We start from the raw sequence: 26,118 nt of genomic DNA, 5'->3' as shown, positions 1-26,118 counted from the left end.
TATCCATGGGTTTTGTATCCATGTTTTCCATCAATCTTGCCTTTGAAAATATCAGAAAAAAAATAGTACACCAATAAAACTAACACAAAATAAAAAATGATACAGTGTAACAACTATTCACATAGTATCTACATTGTATTACATTTTATGAGTAACCTGGAGATAATTTAAATTATAGGAGACAATGTGAGTTGGTTATATGCAAATACAGTGCCATTTTATATAAGGGACTTAAGCATCACTGGATTTGGGTATTCTGCAGGAGCAGCTCAGGGTAGGGCAGACTTCCTGGAACAATCCCTCACAGATACTGAGGGACAACTGAAGATACAGTCTCTGATATGCTTAAACTAATCAGTGAGTCCTATGTTGGAGGCATGTCACCCTCTATAACTTTGCTGGATTGAATCATGATATATTTTTCAATAAAATATTGAAACTCAATAATTTATAAAATGTACAGATATAGAAATAACAAAACACTTCTAGAGTACATGTTCAAAAATTCTGCCCATTATTTGCTTTGCTTTAATTTATTCATACTGATAGAAAACTTAAAATTTTATAGATTTATGATCTAGATATCTGAATTGTTTCATTCCCATTCAGTGTTTTGGTGAGGAGGGAAAAGTAAAAAAAAGAAGATAGATTCATGCATGAAAAAGATTTGTAGTTTGTTTTATGTTTAACTTGGTTGTTTTGATACATACATGATACCCTCTTCTATCTTCTGTGGAATGCAATTTAGTTCAATGTAACAAACATTTCTCCAGTATATGTTATCTTTGAGGAGGTGTTATTTAGTTTCTTTTGTTTCTTTATTTGTTTTTTGTTTTACAAGACAAGGGTTAAGCATCTTTCTTGGGAACAAAGAATGTGCCCATCTTACAACAGTGAGGGTAGGAATGGACAGGGAAGGAAAAATTGGAGTCAGCTGTTTGAGAACTAGACATTCAGCTGCTGTAACTCAGAATGTGAATTTACCATGATGATGAAGAGGAGATACTGTAACATGAGCATAGTGTTTTGGATTGACATCAACAGGAGGATTTCACATATGGGAAGGATCATAGCATCTAGGACATATATAGATACAATTATATGTAAGCATTAGTCCTGTGAGCACAAGTTAACAGTTTTCCCTTTTCACCCTAGTTAAGAAGTTATTTTATCACCATAAAAGGCTTTCTTGCACTATTTCATGCTGCATAAGTGCAAATAAAATGCACTTGTATCAGTGACAATGCTATGGATGAGACTGGTTTCATTTTTAAGAATCAAGATGATTGTTTTATAAGCATGTACCATAAAAAGAACAACCGGTGGTATGCTCTAGAATTTGAGAAGCTAATGCTTTTAAGGCAGGCAGACCATCGTTTTGGTAGTAGTTGTTTTTGTTGTTATTATTTTTGTCTTTAATTATTATTATCAATCCCATTTTATCTAAACAAAGGAGAATGGCTAATTTGGCTTGCTGATGATGAGATAATCTGCACAGAAGCAGGAGGTAAACCTTTCGAAACACTGGACTTTTACTTCATGGCTTCCTTATAGCACATTGCCTCTTCCATTAAGCTGAGGCAAGAAATACATAGAGGAAGTGAAGTGAAAAATGCTAAACTTCTGTATTTATGTAAGACAATAGAGTTTGAAGAGGATCAGGTGATGCTTACAATACTTCATTTATTGGAAAACTACTTATATAGTCATGATATAATTGTTTTAGTACATTCAGGCTGCTATAACAAACTATCATAAGCTATATGGCTTATAAACAACAGAAATTTATTTCTTACACTTCTGGAGGGTAGGAAGTGCAATATGAGGGTGCCAACGTGGTCAAGTTCTGGTGACGGCCCTCTTGCAGGTTGCAGACTACCAACTTCTCACTGTGTCCTCACAGGATGAAAGGAGCAAACTAGCTTACACTAATCCCATTCACAAGAGTTCTGCTTTCATGCCCCAATCACCTCTCGAAGGCTCTAACTTCTTAAGATTATCACACTGGGGATAATCTTAAGGTCAAAGGGCACAAAGGTTCAGGCTATAGCAGTAAGTTAGTGTTATTTACACAAACTATATTAAATACAGGTACCTCTTTAAACTGATCCTGGCTCTCTTTTCTCTGTAGTAACATAGTGTATCTAGGTGTAATTATTTTCATTGTTCCCTTTTATTTGAACTTTCGTGTCCTTCAGAAGTTAAGCTAAATGGAAAAATCCTTAAGGAGCTACTTACACTAGCCTACCAATAGTCGGGTATTTGGCCTGTGCTGTTGAAATCATTTTAGACATCTGTATTTGTTTTTAGGAGGACTTTGAAATAATACTTGTTAAGATACTGTGAAATTATACATTCTTTTCAGAAGTTATGCAGTTTGTAGAAGCATATTTTACAAGATTGTAAAATCTCATAATTATTTCATATCTGTGACAAATGACACAAATTATTGTTTTTTTCTTCATATTATCTTCCATGAAATTTAATGGACAGTGCAGTTTCACTTTAACAGTAGGTTTTCGGTGTATTAGGATTTATCTAAACACTTCAACTTAGAGAAAATGTCTCTTTGCCTCATCTATTTTGCTAGGCTCTTCAAATACTGAAGTGTGTTATTTTGCTTAAGTTATTACAAATGATATAAGAAATTTAGAAAATATTAGGCAGAAGAAAAGTTTTAGCCCCAGGTAAAGGGATAATTTTCTGTTTTGCTTTACTTGTGGCAACTTGGTCTGACTTATTTTTATTTCTAATTTTCAGCTTAGATGTCAAGTATTAAAATATTACTAAAATTATCTCCATTTCAAGATAAAATAATATGAATACATTATTGATATAAACTACTGTGAATTTCTCACTTGCAATTATTGCATTTGCATCTATTTTGATTAATGTGTTATGATCAAAGTGATTTTTAGATTTTACCACCAAAACAATTTGGTAAAGGGATTCATACTCCTTTAGTAACTTAAAACTGACAAGAGAAAATGGTGTTCAGTACTTCCTATTTAAAAATAGCCACGAATAGAATAGATTTAATTTTTCCTATTCCTCTCACTAAATAAACAAAAACCCTGGAAATTATGTGCCAAACAAATAGAAGACTTCGAAATGTGGAGAAAGGAAGGCAGACCAGTTAGGGACTTTGAGTCCCAAGTAAGTACACGGTGGTGAGTTTCATGTGAATGTATGTATGTAGGTGGGTATTTATTGCCTCATATATCCTAGACTTGGACCTGAAGTAAACAGTAATCAAGAAACACAAATGGTAGAAGACAACAACAACAAAAATAACAAAGGAAAAACACCCATCTCCAACAAAAGCCTTCTGTCTTTAGTTAAGCCTGAAAAGGTGCTTAGCAGGATAACAAAAATGTTTCAGAGAAAAGCTACTGCACTTCAGCTAAACACCACAGAAAAAAAACTGTGGCCCCACTCCACCCATACTAGCAAAGATCACATGGGGACCCTACACAATCATTTTTGCCAAGATAAAACAAGTTACCCCAATTTTCTTACTGGGGTGGTATAAGAGAAGGCTGAGTAGGAAGCCTATAATTTTACTCTGATTTAACAGCAATGAGATGCTCATTCCCCCACTGACTTTCACTACTGCCCAGCAGTAAGAAGGCAATCTCACTATCACTCCCATGTCCGGCCATCTGGAGAACAGTAATGAGGCACTCCCACCTCTCCCAGCCAGAGAAGTAACAGTGAAGGCTTAGAAGGGTGCCAAACTCCCACCGCCACCCAACAGCAAAGAGGGCTCCACCATTCCTTGTGTATCAGTGAAGGCTGAGTGAGGAACCTTGACTTCTAACCCCATCCGGAAATAATGAGGCAATCCCCTTCACCTCTTCTCTTGCTGGAGTGGCATCAGAGAAAGCCAGCTAAAACAGAAAGTCTAAATAAAATGTACAGTCTTATAACATATATCTAAAATGTCTAAGTTTCATTACAAAATTATTAATCATACCAAGAACCAGAAAAATCTCAACTTAAATGTAATAAAAAATTAATAGACTCCAAAACCAAAATGCTAGAGATCTCACAATTAGCTAGCAAAAATTTTGAAGCAGTGACAAAAAAAAAAATCTTTAACAAGGAATTATGAACACACTTGAAGCAAATAAAATAAATGGAAATTCTCAATAAGGAAATAGAAGATATAAATAAGAACTAGGTAAAAAATTTAGTGCTGAAAAATACAATAACCAAAATAAAAACATGAGTGGACTCAGTAACAGAATAAAAGGACCAGAGGAAAGACTCATTGTACTTGAGGAAAGAACATTAGAACAACAGAAATGACCTGATGTGAATCACAGAGAAAACAAGCCAAACAAAATAAAAAGAGCCTAAGAGATCTGTGGAATTATAACAAGACATCTAAAATTTATGTAATCAGAGTCCTAGAAGGGGAGGAAAAAGTGGGTAGAATGCAATAAGTATTCAAAAATAATGGCGGAAAATTTTCCATATTTTGGGTGAAGATATATGTACTTACAGATTAAGAGGCTGAGTGTAACTTAAACAGGATAAATCTCTGAATAACTCCTATCGAGGGATATCATAAACAAATAATTAAAAACTAAAGACAAGAACTAAAAATCTTGAAAGCGTCAAGATCAAAATGTCACCTTATAGGGGAAAAAGACTAAAAAACTGACATTACAATGGTGTTCACTTCAGAACCTGTGACAGAGGAAGTGGCACAACATTTCCATGTTTGTGTGCTGAAAGAAAAGAATGGTCAACTTATAATTCTATATTCTGTGAAAATATCTGCCAGAAACTGAAGGTAATGAAAACATATTCAGGTAAAGGAAAACTACGAGTATGTGACCACTAGGCTTATTGTAAAAGTATGACTAGAGAAATCAATCAATTGATCAATTGATCAATCATCTATCTATAGCATATTTATATAATATATACATATAATATATGTATAGCATATATATACTGCCTGGAGAAAACAGTAAAAAAGCTATACAAAGAGATTCATTCAAATGCCATATAGATAAAATAAAAATAGAGTTCTAAAAATCTTCCAGTTTACCCTCAAAAAGGCAAGAAAAAGAAGAGAGAAACATTTTAAAAGAAAACAGAAAGAACAACAAAATGAAAAATAAGATGCCAGACTTAAGCCTTAACATATAAATAATTACTTTAAATAGAAATAGTCTGAATATAACAAAAGATAGAGATTGGCAGAGTGAATTAAAAATATGAATCAACAATATGCTGCCTACATGAAACTCACTACAAATATAACAGGATAGATAAGTTGAAAGTGAAGTAATGGAAAAAATATGTATCATGTGATATGGTTTGACTCTGTGTCCCCACTCAAATTTTGTGTTCAACTGTAATCCACAATTTTGGAGGTGGGGCCTGGTGGGTGGTGACTGGATCATGGGGGTACTTTCTGATGGTTTAGCATCATCCCCCTTGGTGGTGATGTGGCAAGAGGGAGTTATCAAGAGATCTGGTGATTTAAAACTGTGTAGTACCTCCCCTTCTCTCTCTTCTCCCTGTCCTGGCCTCCTGTAAAGATGCCTGCTCCCACTTTGCCTTCTGCCGTGAGTAAAGGTTTCCTGAGGCTTCCCCAGAAACCACTATGCCTCCTGCACAGCCTGCAGAACTGTGAGCCAATTAAACCTCTTTTTCTAATAAATTACCCAGTTTCAGGTATTTACAGCAAGGCGAGAATGGACTAATACATCATGCAAACCTTAATCAAAATAAGGCAGGAATATTTCTATTTATTATAAGATAAAATAGACGTCGCTGCAAAGAAAATTACCAGAGACAGAAAGGGAGATTGCATAATGATAAAGAGGATCAACTTATCAAGAAGGTGTAGCAATTTTAAATGTCTATAAACCAAACAATGGAGGTGCAAAATATGTGAAGCAAAAAAATCTGCAGCTAAAATTACACTTTATAGTAAAAGACTGAATGCTTTCCCCAATTCTATTAACAAGTGGGACTTATCTGCTGCCACCACTCTTATTCAGCATAGTATGGGAAGTTTTAACCACTGCAGGAAGGAAACAAAAGGAGAAGGAGTCATACAGATTAGAAAGAAAGAAAGAAAACTGTACCTATTTGCAGATAGCATGGTTTTTGTAGAAAATACAAAGTAATGTACAAAAAATTTCTAGAATTAATAAATAAGTTAAGCAAGTTTGTAGAATACTGTTAACTTACAAAAATCAAATTTCTGTTTGTAATAGACATAAGTACAGTAAAATTAAAAATAGTTTTCTTTACAATTGCTCAAAAAATGAAATATTTTGGTGTAACTCTAACCAAAGATATGAAAGACTTGTATGCTAAAAATTTCACATCTCTTCAAATTGATATACAGATTTAATGCTATTTCTATCAAAACATAACCATACTTTTATAGATATAGGTAAGATTATTTCAAAATTTATATGAAAAATAAAGAAACTAGAGTAGCCATAACAATTTAGAAAAAGTAGAATAAAATGGGAGAAATCAGTCTACTTGATTTCAAGACTTATATGGCTACAGTAATCAAGACTGTATGGTATTAGCAGAGGGATAGACACATAGGACAGTGGAACAGAATACAGAACCCAAAATATAGATCTATATAAATAAATGCAACTGATTTTTGACAAAGTTGTAAAAGAAATACAATAGAAGAAAGATAGAGTGTCAACAAATCTATCAACAAAGATAGAGTCTCAACAAATAGTACTGGAGCTATTTAAAATCTCTAGCAAAAAAGGAAAAAAACTTCAATTTAAACCTCATCTCTAAACTGAAATAACTCAAAATAGGTTATGGATTTAAATATAAAGTGTAAAACTATAAAACTTAAAGTCTTTGGGATCTGGGGCTATGCAAAGACTTACAATCTGCAAACTAAGAGAAATATTTGCAAATCACAAATCTCCCAAGAATCTAGTATCTATCCTATGTCTAGAACACATAAAGAAATCTTAAAACTCAAAATTAAGAAAATAAACAATCTATTTAGAAAGGGGGCAAAAGACATGAACAGGCATTTTTCCAAATACTATAAAGTTGAAAAAGAATTACTTGAAAATATATTTAACATCATTAGCTGTTAGGGAAATGCAAATTAAAACCACAAGAAGACATCCCTACACGCCTATTAAAATGTCTAAAACAAAAAATTGTAACAACACCAGATGCTGGTGAGGATGCAGAGAAACTAGGATCATTCATATTTACTTGCATAAATGTAAAGTGGACAACCACTCTGGAAAATGGTATGGCAGTTTCTTTAAAAACTAAATGTGCAATTATCATAAAACCCAGCAATTGTACTCCTAGACATTTATTCCAGAAAAATGTAATCTTAGATTCACATGAAAATCTGTACGTTAGTAGTGTTCATAGCAACATTACTTATAATAGGAAAAAAGTAGGAACCACCTAGATGTCCTTCAATGGATGAATGACTAAACTATGATACATCCATACCATAGTGGTCTACTCAACAATGAACAGGAAAATGCTCCTGATACATGCCACAACCTGGTAAATCTCTAGAGAATTATGCTGAGTGAAAATAAGTTGATTCCAGGAAATGATCAAGTTATAGAAATTGAGAAGATTATTAGTGGTTACTAGGGATTAAAGAGGGGGTGGAGTGAGTGGAAGAAAAGTGGGTATGAATATAAAAGTGCAACATGAAGAATCCTTGTGGTGATGGAAGTTTCTGTATTTCTACTGCATCAATGTCAGTATCCCATTTGTGATATTGTATTATAATTTTGCAAGATATTGGCTTTGGGAAAATCTGGAGAAATATGGATGAGATTCCTCGAAATTATTTCTTACAACTCTGTGTGAATCTACAATCTTCATAAAACAAATAGCTGTGGGAAAAAAAAGCCATCCCCCAAAATATCTCAAATTCACTCTCAACTCCCCAAACACAAGTAGTTTTTATTTGGAATGTTTGAATTCGGTAAATTGAAGTGTTAAATATCCAACACATAGTTCCAGGAGAGCATGTGTGCTCTAGACTGATAATTAACCATTTAATTGCTCTTCTCTCCTATCTACATTGTCCAATACTTCTAAATAGTAATTAAAATATAGAAAGTTTTCCCCATTTGGAACAGGCAATACATTCAGACATCATTCTCTTTTTATAATTTATGCACATTTTACATATTGCAAATGGAAAGAAACTCTGTCTTTCATGAATGTATTATTGACATTAAATGTAAAAAAAAAAAAGCCTCTAATTCAATTTGCCCACCAGTTATAAGACACCGGGTACTCTGTGTTCTTACAAAAATAGAACAGAAATCAAACTTTTTTATAGTTTGGCAATTTGGTGTCATTAGGGAATTATTAAATGATTTGGAGAGGTTCCCTCACATGTTTTACAAGTCATGGAAAGCTTTACCCTCCAATTTTACTTCCAATTTCTGTTCCTGAGTGTCCCTTATTTCTCCCTTCTCCATCAGCTGTGATCTGCTTCTCATGCTTTTACACATCTTACTTTTTGGTTACCTTCTTCATTGCTACACTCATTCTCAAAAAAATGTATAAGAGGAAAAACTTGTTGCATCCCACAGAACTAACTAAAAATGCTACTGAGGGTATTAAAGGCTATAGATCTAAGTCAAAAGTGTTAGTGTTTCCCAAGTAACTCTAACAGAATTTTTACAGTGTCTGGGAACCAGAGATTTGCTTTCACCTTACAGTTTTCGTCAGTAGGCTAAAGATGCAGAATGAATTCAAAAGACACTTGAGAACAAATATTCTTATATAACCCCAAGACACATTTTAGTCTATTTTCAGACTGATTCCTTGAGAAATACCACTTCTGTTTTGAGTATATTTCTTGGGGCCAATTTTGCTAATTCATGTGTATTTATATTTGGGGGGTTACGGAGTGTGCATTTGAAACTCAAAATAGCATATCTCCTGGAAAAGAAGTGATGACTTCTTTCCAAAGAAAAGAAAATGGAGCCTGGCATTTTTTGCTTAAGGTCTATGACCCTAGACAGAAATTTATGTCAGTATCAAACGGCTGTAGTTCTCAAAGTCTTCCAAACTCCACCTTCCTTTTAGGAGAGACATTTTCAGTCTAAAATTAATTACTAAAATGTGAAACAAATCAAAAGACAAAACAAATAAAGCTGTTAAGACAAACATTAAAAATCAAATTATGCTCAAAATAGGCAATTTACAGCTTGGAAGGGTAATTGGCAAACCTGAAATGCATACAAATAGTTGAAATTACTGACTCAAGCTGTATATTACTTATTGGAGGGCATAATTTGACAATGACTCTTGCAAAAGGGTAGAAATTCTATTATTTTTCATGATTTAACAGAAAAATATGGTATAGCACTCTGTCTAAAAGAGTCTGAAGACGAATTAAATTGAAGAAAGAGCTTTAGCTGAAAGAGAAACGGGTGTTGAAGCTATATGTCAGGAAGAAGCATGGATTGGTTTTAAAGTTTTACAGTCCTGTGTTAAATGAACACTCTCTCCAGAGGCAACTAGTGACCACAGTGTTTCAGGAAATCATTTAAATAGTTTTAACTTGCTGGTTTTGGAAAGGAGGATAGGAAGTATTCAACTTGACAGCTGAGTGATCAAACGTGGTTTTTGTTGTTGTTGTTTTTTATTATTATACTTCAAGTTCTAGGGTACATGTGCACAACCTGCAGGTTTGTTACATATGTATACATGTGCCATGTTGGTTTCCTGCACCCATTAACTCATAATTTACATTAGGTATTTCTCCTAATGCTATCCCTCCCCTGCCCCCCACCCCTTGACCGGCCCCAGTGTGTGATGTTCCCCACCCTGTGTCCAAGTGTTCTCATTGTTCAGTTCTCACCTATGAGTGAGAACATGAGGTGTTTGGTTTTCTGTCCTTGTGATAGTTTGCTCAAAATGATGGTTTCCAGCTTCATCCATGTCCACGCAAAGGACATCAACTCATCGTTTTTAATGGCTGCATAGGATTCCATGGTGTGTATGTGCCACATTTTCTTAATCCAGTCTATCATTGATGGACATTTGGGTTGGTTCCAAGTTTTTGCTATTGTGAATAGTGCCGCAATAAACATACGTGTGCATGTGTCTTTATAGTAGCATGATCATCTCAGACATAAAGTTCCCTGAACATTAACACATTTACTTACCAAATTTGATTTCAAATTCTAAAACAAAGAACTCATTATTTGCACTTGTGGAAATGTTCATATTGCCAGCATATTCTTTTCCATATTGGAAAAAGACAATCATTCACTTTAAATGGCAATATTTAGAATTTTGGTAGCAGTAATGTGGGGCAGGCGACAGTAGCCAAAGATGGCACAGAGGAAAATATTAAATGTCAGGAGAGGGACGAACCCCATGTGTCTCAGCTAGATTGTATTTTTTCTTGGGGCCATTCATCTATCCCCTCAGTCCTAGTTTACCACTATCTTCTAGCTGTGATGTTTCTTTCAACTGTACCATTTGGTATTCCCTTCTCAGGACAACCTCTCTGCCCTGCCGTCAGATTTAGTCACATCTAGATTTTTTCAGTTTGGGCAATTAATATTCTTATGACCAATAAGGCTACAATTTCCATATATGCCTGACACAACCTATACCAGAATATAGTTCTTTTTTAACAGCTTTATTGAAGTATGGTTAATGTATAATAAATTATAATGTACAATTTGATAAGTTTTGACTAACATTTGCATCTGTGAAACAATCACTACGATCAAGATAAGAAACATATCCATTGCCTTCAGACGTTTCCTAGTGTTCCTTTTAAGTCTTTCCTTTCCAGCCACCCCCATTCTTTTTCCCTCTCTCCAGGAATCCACTGATATAACTTATGTCACTATAGATTATTTGCCTTTTCTATAGTTTTATGTAAATAGAACTATATAGTAGATGCTAAATGGAATCATATAGTGGATACTGAAGTTTCTCCATCAGCATAATAATTTTAAGATTTATCCATGTTGTGTGCATTAATTGTTCACTCCTTTTTATTATTAAGTATTAATAACATTTCATTGTATGAAAATACCAAAGTTTGTTTACCTGTTCACTTGTCAATAGATATTTGACAATTTTTGGCTCTTACAAATAAAACTCTTAATACTATGAACATTCACATACTAGTCTTTCCATAAATGTATGCTTTCTGTTGAGTTGGGAAAATATCTAGAATTGGATTGTTTGGATAATATGGGGGTTATATTTTTCATTTTTTAAGAAACTGACAAACTTTTCCAAAGTAGTTTTGCCATTTTACTTTCCTAGTAGCAATGTACGAAAGTTTTAGTTCTTCTGCACCTTCCTCAAGACATAGTATGATCAGTCTTCATTTTAGCCACCCTCATTGGTGTGTAGCCATACTTCATTATTGTTTTAATTTGCATTTTTCTGTTGATTAATCATGTGAACATCTTTTTGTGTACTTATTTGCCATTGTTATATCTTTTTAAGTAAAGTGTCCATTTAAATCTTTTGCTTATTTTAATTGGGTTGTTTGCTTTTTATTGTTCTGTTTAAGAGTTCTTTATATACTCTGGATATATGTCCTTTATCAGATATATGCTTTGCAAATATCTTCTTTTAGTCTATGGCTTTTCATTTTATTGAAGTTGCTTTGACAAGCAGAAGCTTTTAGTTGCAATAAGATACAATATATCACTTTTAATTTTTAGGGATCGTTATTTTTGCATCATATTGAAAACACTTCGCCTAATTCAGAGTCACAAAGATTTTTTGTCCAAGTTTTCTTCTCAAACTTCTATCATTTGCAGTTTTACATTTAGATTAATTTTAGTTAATTTTTGTGTATGATATGAGGCACAGTTTGAAGGCTTTTTATTTTTGCATATGGATGACCAATTTTATCAACATTACTTCTGGAAAACCCTATCCTTTCTCTCCTGAATTACCTACATAACACTTCTTAACAACCCACAACCATAAAATTATTCAGTAAACAATGTTTGAATGATAGCATGAATAAATTCAGGAATCACATTACTCTATGTATTTTAGTAATGTGCAAAATATGTGTTTATAGGTCTCTTATGCAAGAATAAGATTAAGTTAATCACCAAAGACTTTGATAAGTGTCCTTATAATTAGTACTTAGAAAATGTTTGTGAATAAGTAAATGAATGAATGAACAAATAAGTAGTTTACTAGAATGCACAGATCACGTTTTTAGTTCTGTTGTTTAGATCATTCATTCTTTTCTTTTATCTTCTTCTAACTCTTGACTTCAAATAACACTTGGAGTTTATCAAGTTTTTCCACAAGGACTGAGAGTCCAGCTAGTTCACAGGATTTTACTGCTCTCCGCGTAATTCAATTCTAGAAAGCTTAAGTCCCAGTTGCTAACAATGGCAAAATGTAAATCCGTGTCTATTTATTGATTTTTTTTCACCCTTCCTTGCTTACTTTCCCCATTCACTCACTTTTCCTGCCTGAATCAATCGCAAATAAAGTACCTGAATACAAGATCTGGTTTCCAAGTGCTATGGGGCGAATCCAAATGAAGGCATGGGTGAATTAGTGATATAATTCCTCTGAAAAGCTGCCAAACTCTGACCAAAGGGGATCAAAATACGGAGTTTGAATTTTTTGGTAAAAAGTTGAGCCCATAGAAACTTTTATGGATAAACTGAATAACCTAGTCTACTTCAATTTTTCGATATTAAATATAAGCAGAATTGAAGGTTGTTATGAAAACAATGATGATTAAATATTTTATTTGTGTTGCACTTCTCTGCGAAGTTGTTCATAACGCATTTGATACACCATAAAATGGAAATTTGGCTACCTAAAAACTTTAACACGTAGACAATTGCTTGAAACATACTCTTTGACCATCATATATGTTTAAATGCCTATAATGTTAGTTCTAAATATTAAAATTCAAATCTTCATCATTCTAAAAATGGGTATTAAACAATCTAAAAAGCTTAGAACAAAATATTATTTGGTATAAAAATGCTGTGTTATTTGCTTTATTTTCTTATCATTTCTGATTTATAGATAATATCTTGAATACATTTTATACATATATATTTCACAAAAGCCAGGTCAAAATAACATGAAAAGAATAGAATAAATGGTAATAGATAACTGACAGAGCACATTTAAATTACTTACGTGTGTAGTGCTACTTTAATATGTAAAATTTATTGCATATCTTTTTTAAAAATTATGATTGATTTTGATGCCAATATTATAGTTTTTATTTTGACTTTATTGGAAAGATGGGATTTGATTTCTTGTGCCCATCGCTGTAATATAGAGATATCCCCAAATTGGAATTTCAACCTATCTCCACCCAGGTTCTTATGATTTAATTATGACGATTGATTTTTTTTGGCTGTGATTTTTGCTCATTATACGTTATTCTCTGCTCAGTTAGATAACACTGTTAATGGTTTGTTCAGTCCTCAGTTTTTCCAATTATTTTTATGCACTTTGGGTTTAATCAATTAATTTTCCAAGCTGTAAATTATGCATTTTCAGATCATAATTTGTTTTTAATGTATGTCTTAACACCATGATTTGTTTCATGTTTGTAATTAATTTTGCGCTTTGAAAATAAAATTGCATGACAAATCATTATGGGTAATGCCACTGCCATAGACAGCAAAGCTGAAATTTCTCAGATAAGCAAATTTTCTTTTCATTTTGATTTGTTAAAAAAGTTTAAACAGTTAAAAATGAGTGATATTGAGTCATGGCATTCCAGGAAAATACCAAGCACATTTTCACATTAAAGCAGCACTACCAATATCTAAGTCATTGTAATATATGCTGTATCATTACCTATTACTGCATAACAAACCACTCCAAAACTTAGATCCTTAAAATAATAACAATGTAGGCCGGGTGCCGTGGCTCAAGCTTGTAATCTCAGCACTTTGGGAGGCCGAGGCGGGCGAATCACGAGGTCAGGAGATCGAGACCGCGGTGAAACCCCGTCTCTACTAAAAATACAAAAAAATTAGCCGGGCGTGGTTGCGGGCGCCTGTAGTCCCAGCTATTCGGAGAGGCTGAGGCAGGAGAATGGCGTGAACCCAGGAGGCGGAGCTTGCAGTGAGCCGAGATCGTGCCACTGCACTCCAGCCTGGGCGACAGAGAGAAACTCCGTCTCAAAATAATAATAATAATAATAATAATAATAATAATAATAATAACAACAATGTATTACTTTTCACAAATCTATGGATCAGATGGACTTTTGTGTTGATCTGATCCAGGCCTGATTGATCTTGACTGGACCTGCCCATGCATTTATGTTCAGTTAGCAGGTCATCTAGGTGACTCTGTTTCTGGGAGTTGGCTGGTTGTTGGGTGGTGTGATGGTGCTACTGGACCACATTTCTCTTAACAACCAACAGGGTAGGCAGGCTTTGATTATATGGTAGTTACAGGGCTCCAAGGGCAAGAGTGGAATCATGGAAAACTCCTTGAAACCTAGGCTCAGAACTGGCAAATCCTTTTGACCACATTCTATTTGCCAAATCAAGTTACAAGATTCAATTCAAGAAATGGAGAAATAGAATTCTCTTGATGGGAGAATTAGCAGAGACTCAAATTCAGGGAGAAGAGAATTGTGGCAATTTAAAAAATCTACTCTTTTCAAATAAATCTGATCTTTCAACTAATCTTTCAGTTTTCAAGCTTTTCACCATGATGAATATTATTTTCCTATCCTCTGCTCTCTATCTCATTCATAAAGTGTATTTCTGAAAATAGATATTTGGTGCATGCAGATGTATTATTATTACTCAATATTCCACAGGTCCTTATACTATTTAGCTGCTTATTTTTCCCTCGTAAAAATTATGGTGGTCAGAACAGTATAGAGCAAGAAAGTTTAAATAATTAAACTTTGTGTCCAGTTTGGTATTATAAATATATGTTACTATCTACTGTGGAAACCAAATTTGTTATATAAGTATATACTACTATCTATTGTGGAAATCAAAATCACATTTGTCCCAGGTTGTCATATAAACCTGAAAGTCTAGTTTTAAATTTGTTCACTCTCTATTTAGGTTTCATTGATTCAAATCCTGACTCTATCTGTTGGGCAAGTAGCTTATCTTTTTTGTACCTGAATTTCCTCATTTGTAAATTAGAAATAATAATTGTGCCTGCCTTATACTTTTGTTTTGAGGATTAAATGAGGTTAAGTGGGTGGAGTGATGGTGCTACTGGACCACAAGTGTAAAACACTTAAAACAGTCCCTAACATATACAATTAATCAATACATAACAGATGTTTTGATTAACAACCAAATGTCCATAACTGGTTTTCAGTTGACCAGCTTTAATACTTTTTTTTTTGGTCTCTGTTGTATCATGTAACTAATTTGGGGAGAAAATGTTTTGGAATTGAGTAAACAGTACTGATTGGGAAAATTAAACTTGAAATGTTCAATGTATATTTCAAAATAGAAATAAAAAATTAAATAAAATTTGGTACAACAGATATTGGACTATCTCCTGCTATGTTAGTCCTTCTGATAGAGGTTGTGAGTATAAGGAAGAGTAAGACATGGTTCTAACAATAAAGTGCAAAGATTCCCTATAATCATCTTATCCCAGGCTACCATGTTGATGACAGTATTTTTTTAAGTGGCTCCTGGGCATATATCATGGTCAAATACAAACAACATTATTATTAATTATTTTTCTTTACAGGTTGCCAATAGAGGAGAAATATAGCATTGTAAAATCTGGAATAAGTTTGGTATGGGGGTTGGAGGTGGGCTATGTGTTGAACAAATTACAAAAACCTTTTGAATCCTCTGAGGAGTACCCTTTCAAATCTATGGAATACATCACAGTGAAGAGGAGGGACTTAGGGACAGAAGAAAAACAGTTAAACAGTGGCAATTTTAAAAGAATTGTGGCCATTTTAAAAATCTGCTCTTTTCAAATAGATCTGATCTCTCCACCAATCTTTCAGTTTTCAAACTTTTCACCATGATGAATATTATTTTCTCATCCTCTTCTCTCTATCTGATTCATAAAGTGTATTTCTGAAAATAGATATTTTGTGCATGCAGATGTGTTATTATTACTCAATATTCCACAGGTCCTTATACTATTTAGCCGCTTATTTTTCCCTTGTAAAAATTATGGCGGTCAGAACAGCATAGCACAAGAAGGACACAGTGAAAGAGAAAGGGAGTGAGAATAAGCACATAAATTTGAGCTGTTGGGGAAGGGAGTAGAAGGAGTAATCATTGATAATGATGGTAAATTTCATCTTCTAGGATATGAATGAGAAAAATATGGTGTCCTGGCTTTTATATGTGTGTATGGAATATAGAAAAAGCCATAGAATATTTCCAAGAAAATCTAGGAGAGCAAAATTAAAGACTAATTAAAATGTGTTATTCTAGACCAAGGAATAATTATTAAGAGCATTTTTTGAGATTTCTTCAACCTGTAAAACATTGACCCTCCCAGGTATTCATTTAATAATTGTTACTAACTATAACAACAATATGTATGTTATTAATGTAGTTAATTTATGAGACAATAAATTAAATTTCTATAGCAGCCCCTAGGTAACAAACCACATGCACATTATGTCATTTTGATACCAAGCCCAGGCTGTTTCCCAGTGGAGACTAGATTGAAAAGTCCTCAAAGAAAAAGCATCCATTTTCTTTCATTTGGAGAAGTGGCCCTTTCCATCAAATCCAAGGACAAAATAAGCCCAAGAGGTAGAAACATAACACAAATGTGTATTATGTTTGATAATATTTAACCATTTCCCAAATATGTGAAGTCACTATTTTTTTTCTTTTTTTTTTTAGACGGAGTCTTGCTGTGTCACCAGGCTGGAGTGCAGTGGCATGATCTCGGCTCACTGCAATCTCTGCCTCCTGGGTTCAAGGGATTCCCCTGCCTCAGCCTCCTGAGTAGCTGGGACTACAGGTGCACACTAACACGCCCGGCTAATTTTTTTGTATTTTAGTAGAAACAGGATTTCACCATGTTGGCCAGGGTGGTCTCGCTTTCCCGACCTCATGATCCGCCTGGCCTCCCAAAGTGCTGGGATTACAGGCGTGAGCCACTGCACATGGCCAATGTCACTATTTTTTAACAAACCCAATCACAGGCAAGACAAAATATGAAATATTATACCCATTTCATTATGTGAAGAAATTGCAATGCGTTTTTATTTCTATTTGTACTTATCCTATACTTTAATAATAAAATCTAAGAAACAAAAATTGCATGAGAAAATAAACAATAATAAAATTTTTATTTAGTCATTTGCAAAATAATTGACTTCCTAGAGCTTTATTTAAATATCTTTGTTAGTTTTAATGTAAAATTTTGATAGATTGTGTATTTGACAGTTGGTAGCAGATTTGGGAATATTAGAAGGTGATTTTTAATGAGATCAATATTATTATGTTAATACTCCCTAAGATTCCATTAGAAAAAGATTTAAAAATAGATAAGAAATACAAGGACGGGAGGAGAAGAGTGGAGAGAAAAAGAGAGAGAGAGGGAGAGGATAGACATCTAATTCTAGCTCTTAGATGTACAATATATAGTTTTATTTTGATAAAATGCCATCTTTAGTACTCAATTTTTCCTTCAACAACAACCAAAGATAGTGTTCACTTTGCTATAATTCTCTCCACTTGCCTTATCTCTGTTATCTTTTTTCTACCACACATTTATGTTAGGCAGCTCAGACTAACTACAAAATAGAAATACATTTCTTAGCAGCTGTTACCATAATTCTAAAAATATACTTTTCTTTCTTACAGGATTCAAACCTTCTGGGTTTCTTGCCAGTGCTAAATCCTGTCGACTGGATTCACTAGGATGAATAGAGAAAGAAGTGTTACATTTTAAGATAATTTCTTTTCTAAACACACAGAAAGGTAATAATTCTGGCATTTTACAGAGCATGTCAATTAGCTTTCTCAATGCTTTTTCAATTGTTTGCTCACCAGTTTTGTTTTAGTCTTTTGCTTTCTTGCATATTTATTTTTTAATTATTGGGAGTCATGAACTCATTGGAAAGAGTACACTCAGAATTAGGGAGTTGGGTACATCTTTGCATGGGGCAAATATGAAAAATATGAACAGCAATGACACTTATGATTAGTGTGCACTACAGTGAACTTCTTATCATGCTCCCAGGAAGGAGGCTTAGCCTCTCCTGGAGTTCAATGTTATACTACCAAGTCTAGCACATTCCTTTGCTTTTCCAAAATAGCAAATGTCTTAGCACTTACCTAATGATGATCTCAGTAAAAGTACTAGGGAAATGGCATTATTCTGAAGACTTTGTTCACAGCTGCAAACCATAGGCTATGATAGCACTGTGGGAAAGCAAAAGAAGACTCACCTCTACCCCATTCTAACAGAAACCCCTCCCCCAACACACACACACACACACACACACACACACATACATTCTGGCTATACCCATGGTATGTACCCTTATTTGAGTTCTGTTCATAATGGACAAAAATAATTAGATTTTAGACAGTTGGCAGTTACACTCCTCTTATCTAAAAAGATTTCTTTTTTCCTCTGCACTCCCCATCAGTTAATCTGAGCTCTTTTGTTCTGCTACAGGAAGATAAGGAAAAAATATTTCTTAGTTCTGTTTAATCACTGGCATGCCAGTATTGGAGCTACTGCTCCATGGAGACTGCCAAAAACTCGACCTAGTTACTGCTCCTTTTTGTGGCATCTTACCGTGCGGTTTGTGGCACTTTGGAACACAAATTCACAGTTACCAGAAGTTAGGTTTATCACTGTTGCAAAGCCACTGAGTTCTGATCCAGAATCTCACAAACTGGTACATGCCCACGCAGATCTAGCCTGTCCAGATAGACGAACAGGAGGAAAAACTCAATGCCAAGAAGGAAGAAACCGGGTCCTAATTAATCAGAAACAAATAAGTCATTTTAATAGTGATGTTGAAGGAGATAGAAATGTATTCTTATGAGAACCCTATGTTCCACCAGGATGACACTGTGAAATTATCTACTGCCAGTTATTGCCACTAAGTTCTGGAATACTGAAACACAAATGAGTCATTTGGAGTGTGTTCCTATTTTTTGTTTTTATATTTTAATGCACTTCAAGATGTAACACAGCTTCATGGTCTCTTTTTTAAAAAAATTTTCCTTACACTTAATTCCAAAATGATCCTTGATTAGCAGATGGATAGATATGGAAACAACCACTTTATCTGTGGAAATCAGTTATAAAAAGTGATAAAATACACTCAACATCCCCAAAATTCAGAGTTTAAGATGGGGAAATCCTTACCACTGCCAAAAGGAAAAAAAAAAAGAAAAAAGATTTGACTGTTACTAGGACCATTTCATTCAGTAAATGTTTATTAAGCATTTGCAGTTTTCTACTTTTATTGCTCATTTGATTTCTGCTGCTTAAAATATTCTCCACTCACTGTCTTTCCCTGAAGACAAACCCAAATGTCACCTATGTTTGAAGCTTTCTTTAATTGCCTTTTTACCCTGAACTCATGAGCCCTTCATTCTCCCTTTACCAAAATTCTCTATCATTTATTATGTACAGGATTGTTTAACACATGTCTTAAAAACACATCCTGTGCTATCAGTTTGAAATCTCCACCTTTGAGAGTTAGGCTTGTCTTATTCATATTTGTATTTTTTGCAGTGCATTGAATCTAGTGGTGGCTCAAGAAAATATTATATTCAATTTAAAAATCGATGTTCTATTTCTAGTTTTGCAGCATCTTACTGAACACCAGCACACACTGAAAATAGATCACATATTTCCCTGGCAAACAATTTACGATTTGAATTTTCAATGAGTCCAGCGTTGATGGAATTGTGACAGGACATGTGATTATTTGGTGGATTCAGAATTAACCTATTAATAGCTTTTCAGATAATTCATCTACCGTGGCTGTAGGAGCTTCACAAAGTAATAAAGAAGTTGAGATTTCAGTTAGGAGAGTATCAGATAATATGACTCCTGATGGACTGGGTATACCAACTTCCAGGAAGCTTTAGCAGAGATTTCATTGCAAATGGTAGAGAGAGTTAGCCTCTCTCCTCTTTCCCTTCGCACTATGTCCTAGGATTGGTTGGTTTTTTAAATTCTTTGTCAGAGAACTCCTAACACTGAAACAACATAGATAACAATGTTAGAAAATTCCATGGGGGAAATCTAGAAATGCTGACCTTTTATTTGAGAGTAAAGCACCTGAATCAGCTTTCAGATTGTCGAAAACACAGCTATTTTCAAAACAACAAAAAAAGTAAATTAAAAAAACTATATTTGGAGAAGAAAAGAATAGAAATAATCTGGAATTAGAGAATTAAAAAGTATAGTATAAAAGAGCTTAAACTGAGCAAGTTTTTTTTTTCAAGATAAATGAATGATTGGGTCTTCTTTGGGATTTGACTGATAGACATTTTTTGTGAGTTTCTGAAAATGGAGCTGTTCCATAAGACATGAATTGGCATTCAATCTAATAACAATTTCTAACACTGAACAGAATCTAGGAATCATTTCTGTTTTGAAGTTTCTATAATACGTATGAATCATGACAACTGTATCGCCAGGCTTACAAATAAATAGTTGTTAAATAATGAGATAAATATATTAAAATAAAAAGCATTTTTAAATAAGCTCTGTACTCTCTAAATATCCACACTGTATTATCACCTTATTATATTTATTTATTTTATTTTATTTTATTTTATTTTATTTTATTTTATTATTTTATTTTTTTAGCGGAGTCTCGCTCTGTCGCCCGGGCTGGAGTGCAGTGGCGCAATCTCGGCTCACTGCAAGCTCCGCCTCCCGGGTTCCCGCCATTCTCCTGCCTCAGCCTCTCCGAGTAGCTGGGACTACAGGCGCCCGCCACCACGCCCGGCTAATTTTTTGTATTTTTAGTAGAGACGGGGTTTCACCGTGGTCTCGATCTCCTGACCTCGTGATCCGCCCGCCTCGGCCTCCCAAAGTGCTGGGATTACAAGCGTGAGCCACCGCGCCCGGCCTATTATATTTATTTTTACATATTCATTTCTGCATTTATTTTTATAAATCAATCCTCCCATCTATATCTATATTTATCTATCTCTTTATATAGCATCCTCAAGATACAAGGCAGATGCCACGTTCCAGTATGTTTTATGGCATAAAAAGGTACTCAGTAAATGTTAAATTGAATAAGTAAATATTGAAAGATATTGAGCTTAGACAGACCTAAATATAGGATGACACTGAACGTGAGCTATGTGAAAATGTATAAGTGAAATCTGAAGTGACAGTTTCAATTTTGCTAATAAATACTTTTGCAGTAACAGTTTCTAAGGGATGTGAAAGAACAGTGCTTTACCTAGTATTATTTGCTAACATGAGTGAAATACATTTTAAGAGAAAATTACATGGATGAAACTGTCAACTTTCTATGACTGTTTCCTTGGTTTCTAAGTTAATCATTAAATTATTTTAGGCCAAACACAAAAGTGATTAAGTGCACTAATGCCCTATCTCTACTTCGTATCCCGAGCAGACTTCTTCAGCTGTCTGGGACATACATACCTTTTGCTCTATTGTACTGGTGTATTTTCCTTACATTCATTCAAAAGGAACCTTCTGACTTCACTCCAACTAGGAGACATCTGTTACTGCAGTCACAAGCTGAGGACTACAATTTAATAACCAATAGCTGACAAAGAAAAAAATATTTTTAAAACTCTCCAAAAGGATGGTTTAATTAACAAAAAGAAGACCTCTAAAATGACAAAATAAACCCCAGAATAGCTTTCAGTTAAAGAATGAAATAAACGCTTGTCAGTCACCACATTTAAGCTTGAATTAGGCTTTTGAAGGTACCTGTAAAAACCTTATACTTCCCTCTCGCTCTTGCCTTAGAATGACCATCCTATTATATTTTCAAATCCAGGTTCACAGCAACATATAGATGACATTATATTAAGATAAAAGTCTGTATAATATATTTCGTATAATAGCTTACTATTTAAGCTATTATAATAAATAGTTATATTATAATATAGGCATGTCTGGTTTAGGATGTCAACAGGACATGTAATGATTGGCAGTAAAGGCACAAGGGTAAATTTGTACAAGAATTTCGTGCTAAGTTTATGCACCTGGTTCCCAGAAGCTATGGGAAAATAAGGAATTCTGAAAGTGAATTAATAAAGAATAATGAATATTTTAAATATATACAAAACCTTTAATGTGCCTAAAATTGGACCTTAGGGGATGATAGGGCTCATAGTATTTTGATTTTGTCTTGCTTCTCTGTAACAATGCATTCTGGATATCCTTCATGGTTATAGAACAGATCATTCAGATGTAAGTGAATGGTATTGAACATATAACTTGGGTAGATTATTGTGAAACACCAGTTTCACTGGAGCCACATGATGAAAAATATCCAGATTTTGAATTAAAGAATGCTGGAATTGTGTATGTATTGGTGATTGGGTGAAGAGAAGTCCTATCTAAGGGACTACTACTATGGGTTCAGAAATAGGAGGTTTCATAGACTGACTCTCATGAAATATAAAGCTATACTAGAATCATTTATAGAAAAAGGACTAGGCATACCTGAATAAAGAGTGTCTCAGGTATTTCTGATTAGAGAGGGATGTTAATCTTTAGCCACAGACCACTCACCTTCAATGGAAACTAAAATTAGGAACACTTCATTATGCCAACTTCCCCGGATCTGACATTTACAACCTTGCCTTTGAGAAGTTGCTAATCATGATTTAATTGAGATATTCCTTTTTCTCATTTTTCTGTATCTTGTGTGTGTGTGTGTGTGTGTGTATGAACACTGGTAAGTAAAAGAATGAGACTATATACATATACATCTAAATATGAAATATCAGGACCTGTTTTAGGAGATTTCGAACCAAAGCATAAAGACATTCAGAATGCAAAATTAGAGTAGTATAGTTGGAATGTAGGGAGGATAACAGAGCCTAGAGAGGGGAGAAGGCAGAAAGAAAACAGTGTAAGAAAACATTTAGGTGGAGGATGGTAAAAACAAGCACTGACGATTATGTTTTTTTTTTTTTTTTTCATCTGTGTCATGACTATTCTGCTCTGTTCTACCTTTGATGTCTTATAAGGAAGAACAATCAAGATAAAGTTGTTTTCATCATGTGTGGTTTGAAGCTATTATACTGTTTGTTGGGAAAGTCTTATTCTGCACAAGAAATGCCTGAGATATGTCTTGCAGGCTATTGTGTAAATCGCCATGAGAATTGGTTCAAAAGCATCAAAAACCAACATTTTTAAGCTCTTGTATTTTTCTCCACTCCTATACATTCCTACGGCATATATTTAGAAGTTGCCATGTTGGGCTTTGAGTAGCTGTGATCTTGTAAATATTCTTTCCTTGGCCCTGCTAAGAAAAGCCATGTCTGATAATGTTCTATAGATGATAGGGAACCTGGACGGTACTGTTCATTCTACTTGACCCTCTGTTCCTTAACTGACTGAATGTGTGTGTGTGTGTGTGTGTGCGTGTGTGTGTATTCTCCAGAGCCTGCAATTTCTCATCTTCTCTGATGATATTTCTATAAAACCAATAAACAACGACTTCTACTTTCTTAGAGTTTTGAAGTCCATCCAGTAGACAAATCACCATTCTTTCTGTTCTCTTTGGCCTTTAGTGAGGCAGTCATATACTTGGACCAACCAAGAAGTAAGTGACCAGGATCATTTTCAGGACCATGGTTAGATCTACAGAAACAAAAGCAAAATGTGTTGAAATTCCCAGTGTGAAAACTGTGCCTTTAAATAGAGAGCCTGCTATCAGTCTCAAAGGAATACCGTTATTTCCGTTGTCTCTATCTGGGCAACTGTGGCATTTCTACCAACCCATTTACTCTTGGGAAGAGTCCTCGGGTGATTTCCATCTCACAGGCTGCCTTAGGATTTTTCCTAATTAGTTAACCTTGCATTAAACATTGTAGCATAATAGTTTCCTTGAGACAGCCACTCTGGACTAGGATAAGTTTTTAAGATTTCATTTCAATCATAAGACTGAGTATATATCAGGCAAAAATACACTGTATCAAAAACGAATAAATAAAACAAGCCCACCATTTAAAAAACACTAATAAGAAATTTTCAAAATATGTCCAATGTGATGAAATACTAAATGTTTTAAGGATATTAAATAGTGATTCTTTATATCTTATTAAAAGTACACCTATCAACTGCTAAAAAGATAGATATAATTCAACACTAGTTTCTACCAAGGTATTTCCCTTACTCCACATCGTCAAAACAGTAAGCTGTTTGCTGGGAAATGGAAGTAATATCTTACGTAGAACTGGAAGCTATAATAATTGTTGGAAAATAAGACTATAATTGATATTCAAAATGTTTTAGAAATTCTAGAATTCTAGAAATTCAAGATTTCTAGATAGGCACAAAATAAGTTTGATAGTAGCATAAATAATTTATATTACCTTGATAAAATACTCTTTATTTTCCAAAAAAAATCTACACAATAACAAAGGATACTATGTCCATAATGCAAGTGCAAAAGAAAGTGCATATATTTTGTACCTAAAATATTTGGATTTCGTTGCACTCTATGCCACTCTAGTCATTGTATTTTGTAGAATCCCTTATCAAAAGCAACATTTTTTTGTGGCCCCACTGTAAGGTAAGCCCCTTACTCTCAAGTTTTTTACAACCTATTTGGATAAGAACTATTTTCATTTATCTGTGATAAAGGCTGACTGAACATCTATACTGTGCAGTACACGGCGAGGAAGGAAAGCACATTGTCCCCAGTTTTCAACAGCTCATTTACTCTACATTTTTTCAAGTAATTTTCCATATTTCATTCTTAATTTGTCTTGTAATTCCTATTATATAATGAAGGTAAGTATCCTAAGAGAAAAATGGAAGCCTGGAACATATAAGAGAAAAAAGTTTGCAACTAATTAGCAGAAAATAAAATATTAAAGACTAAAAGGAGGTCTTCTCGCCGGACCGGAAGTCTGTTCTCTGTTTTATCTTGTATCTTGTCAGTGATCAAATTCCTCTGGGTAGGGAAAAAAGTCTGAAAAAAATATTTTAACCATATACATGTATAAAAATGTATAAAAAATCCTAGGCATATGGAATGCTAAGGAGCAAGCAGTTAGAAGAAGTTGTGTCTATAATTTTAGTAGTCAATTGGTCTGTGGGATTATGTCAAAATTACTTTCAGGGAGAACAATTAAGTGTGTTCCACTTTCATGGTAGAGTCATAAAAGAGATCTAAAAGTATTAATTTGCCAAAATTATATGATGAGATGAAGTGATTGGTTTAACCAAGGTAATTATTTTCCAGTTTTTCAGAATGGTTTTCCCTTGGGCTGCTGCAACAAATATACCATAGATTAGGTGGATTACACAACAGATATTTATTTCTCATAGTTCTGGAGTCTGTGAAGTCCAAGATCAAGGTACCAGCAAATTTGAAGTCTGGTGAGGAGCTTCCTACTTGTTTGCAGATGGCCACCTTCTTGATGTATGCTCATATGTTTGAGAGAGAGATCATATCTCTCATGTTTCTTGTTATAAGGGCACCAATCCCATTGATGAGGGCTCCGTCTTCATGACCTAATTATTTTCCAAAGGCCTGACCCTCAAATACCCTTACAATAGGGATTAGGGCCTCAACATATGAATTTGGGGGTTGGGGAACACAAATATTCAGTCCACAGCAAGAATTGTTTAGTAGACCCAGGGATAGAGTTTTCCTGAATTATCCAGTAGGCATAACAAGCATATGCTACAGGCATCAATAAAACAGAGACACCAACAAAATTTTTTTAAGAATTTAACATTTAATTAAAAAAAAAGAACTTAGTACTTTATGGAAGAGAAACCAAATGTTGTAAAGCTTCTTTACACTCATTTCATCATTTCGTATTTTTTTTGTGTGTGGTTAACTATTTTGTTGTGGGTAGGGCTCTCTTGTCTTTTCTATCCTTATGACTTTTCTAAAGATCTTAATAACAGAGACCTGGCAAATAGTGTGGATCCATAATGTTTATG

At 34.2% G+C, this 26,118-nt stretch overlaps 1 long non-coding RNA gene across 1 annotated transcript in view; it reads left to right on the top strand.

The window, feature by feature from the left end:
- LOC129492201 (uncharacterized) overlaps positions 1-26,118 on the top strand; it is an 80,891-nt gene that overhangs the window by 3,601 nt on the left and 51,172 nt on the right. The window contains exon 3 of the long non-coding RNA XR_008660754.2: positions 17,826-17,942. This is a non-coding gene — a long non-coding RNA (uncharacterized lncRNA). The remainder of the gene's footprint in view (positions 1-17,825; positions 17,943-26,118) is intronic.

This window comes from Symphalangus syndactylus, chromosome 10, assembly GCF_028878055.3.
Source record: "Symphalangus syndactylus isolate Jambi chromosome 10, NHGRI_mSymSyn1-v2.1_pri, whole genome shotgun sequence".
Taxonomy (NCBI): Eukaryota; Metazoa; Chordata; class Mammalia; order Primates; family Hylobatidae; genus Symphalangus; species Symphalangus syndactylus.
Note: the sequence above shows the minus strand (reverse complement) of the source record. Positions and strands in the feature narration are given on the sequence as shown.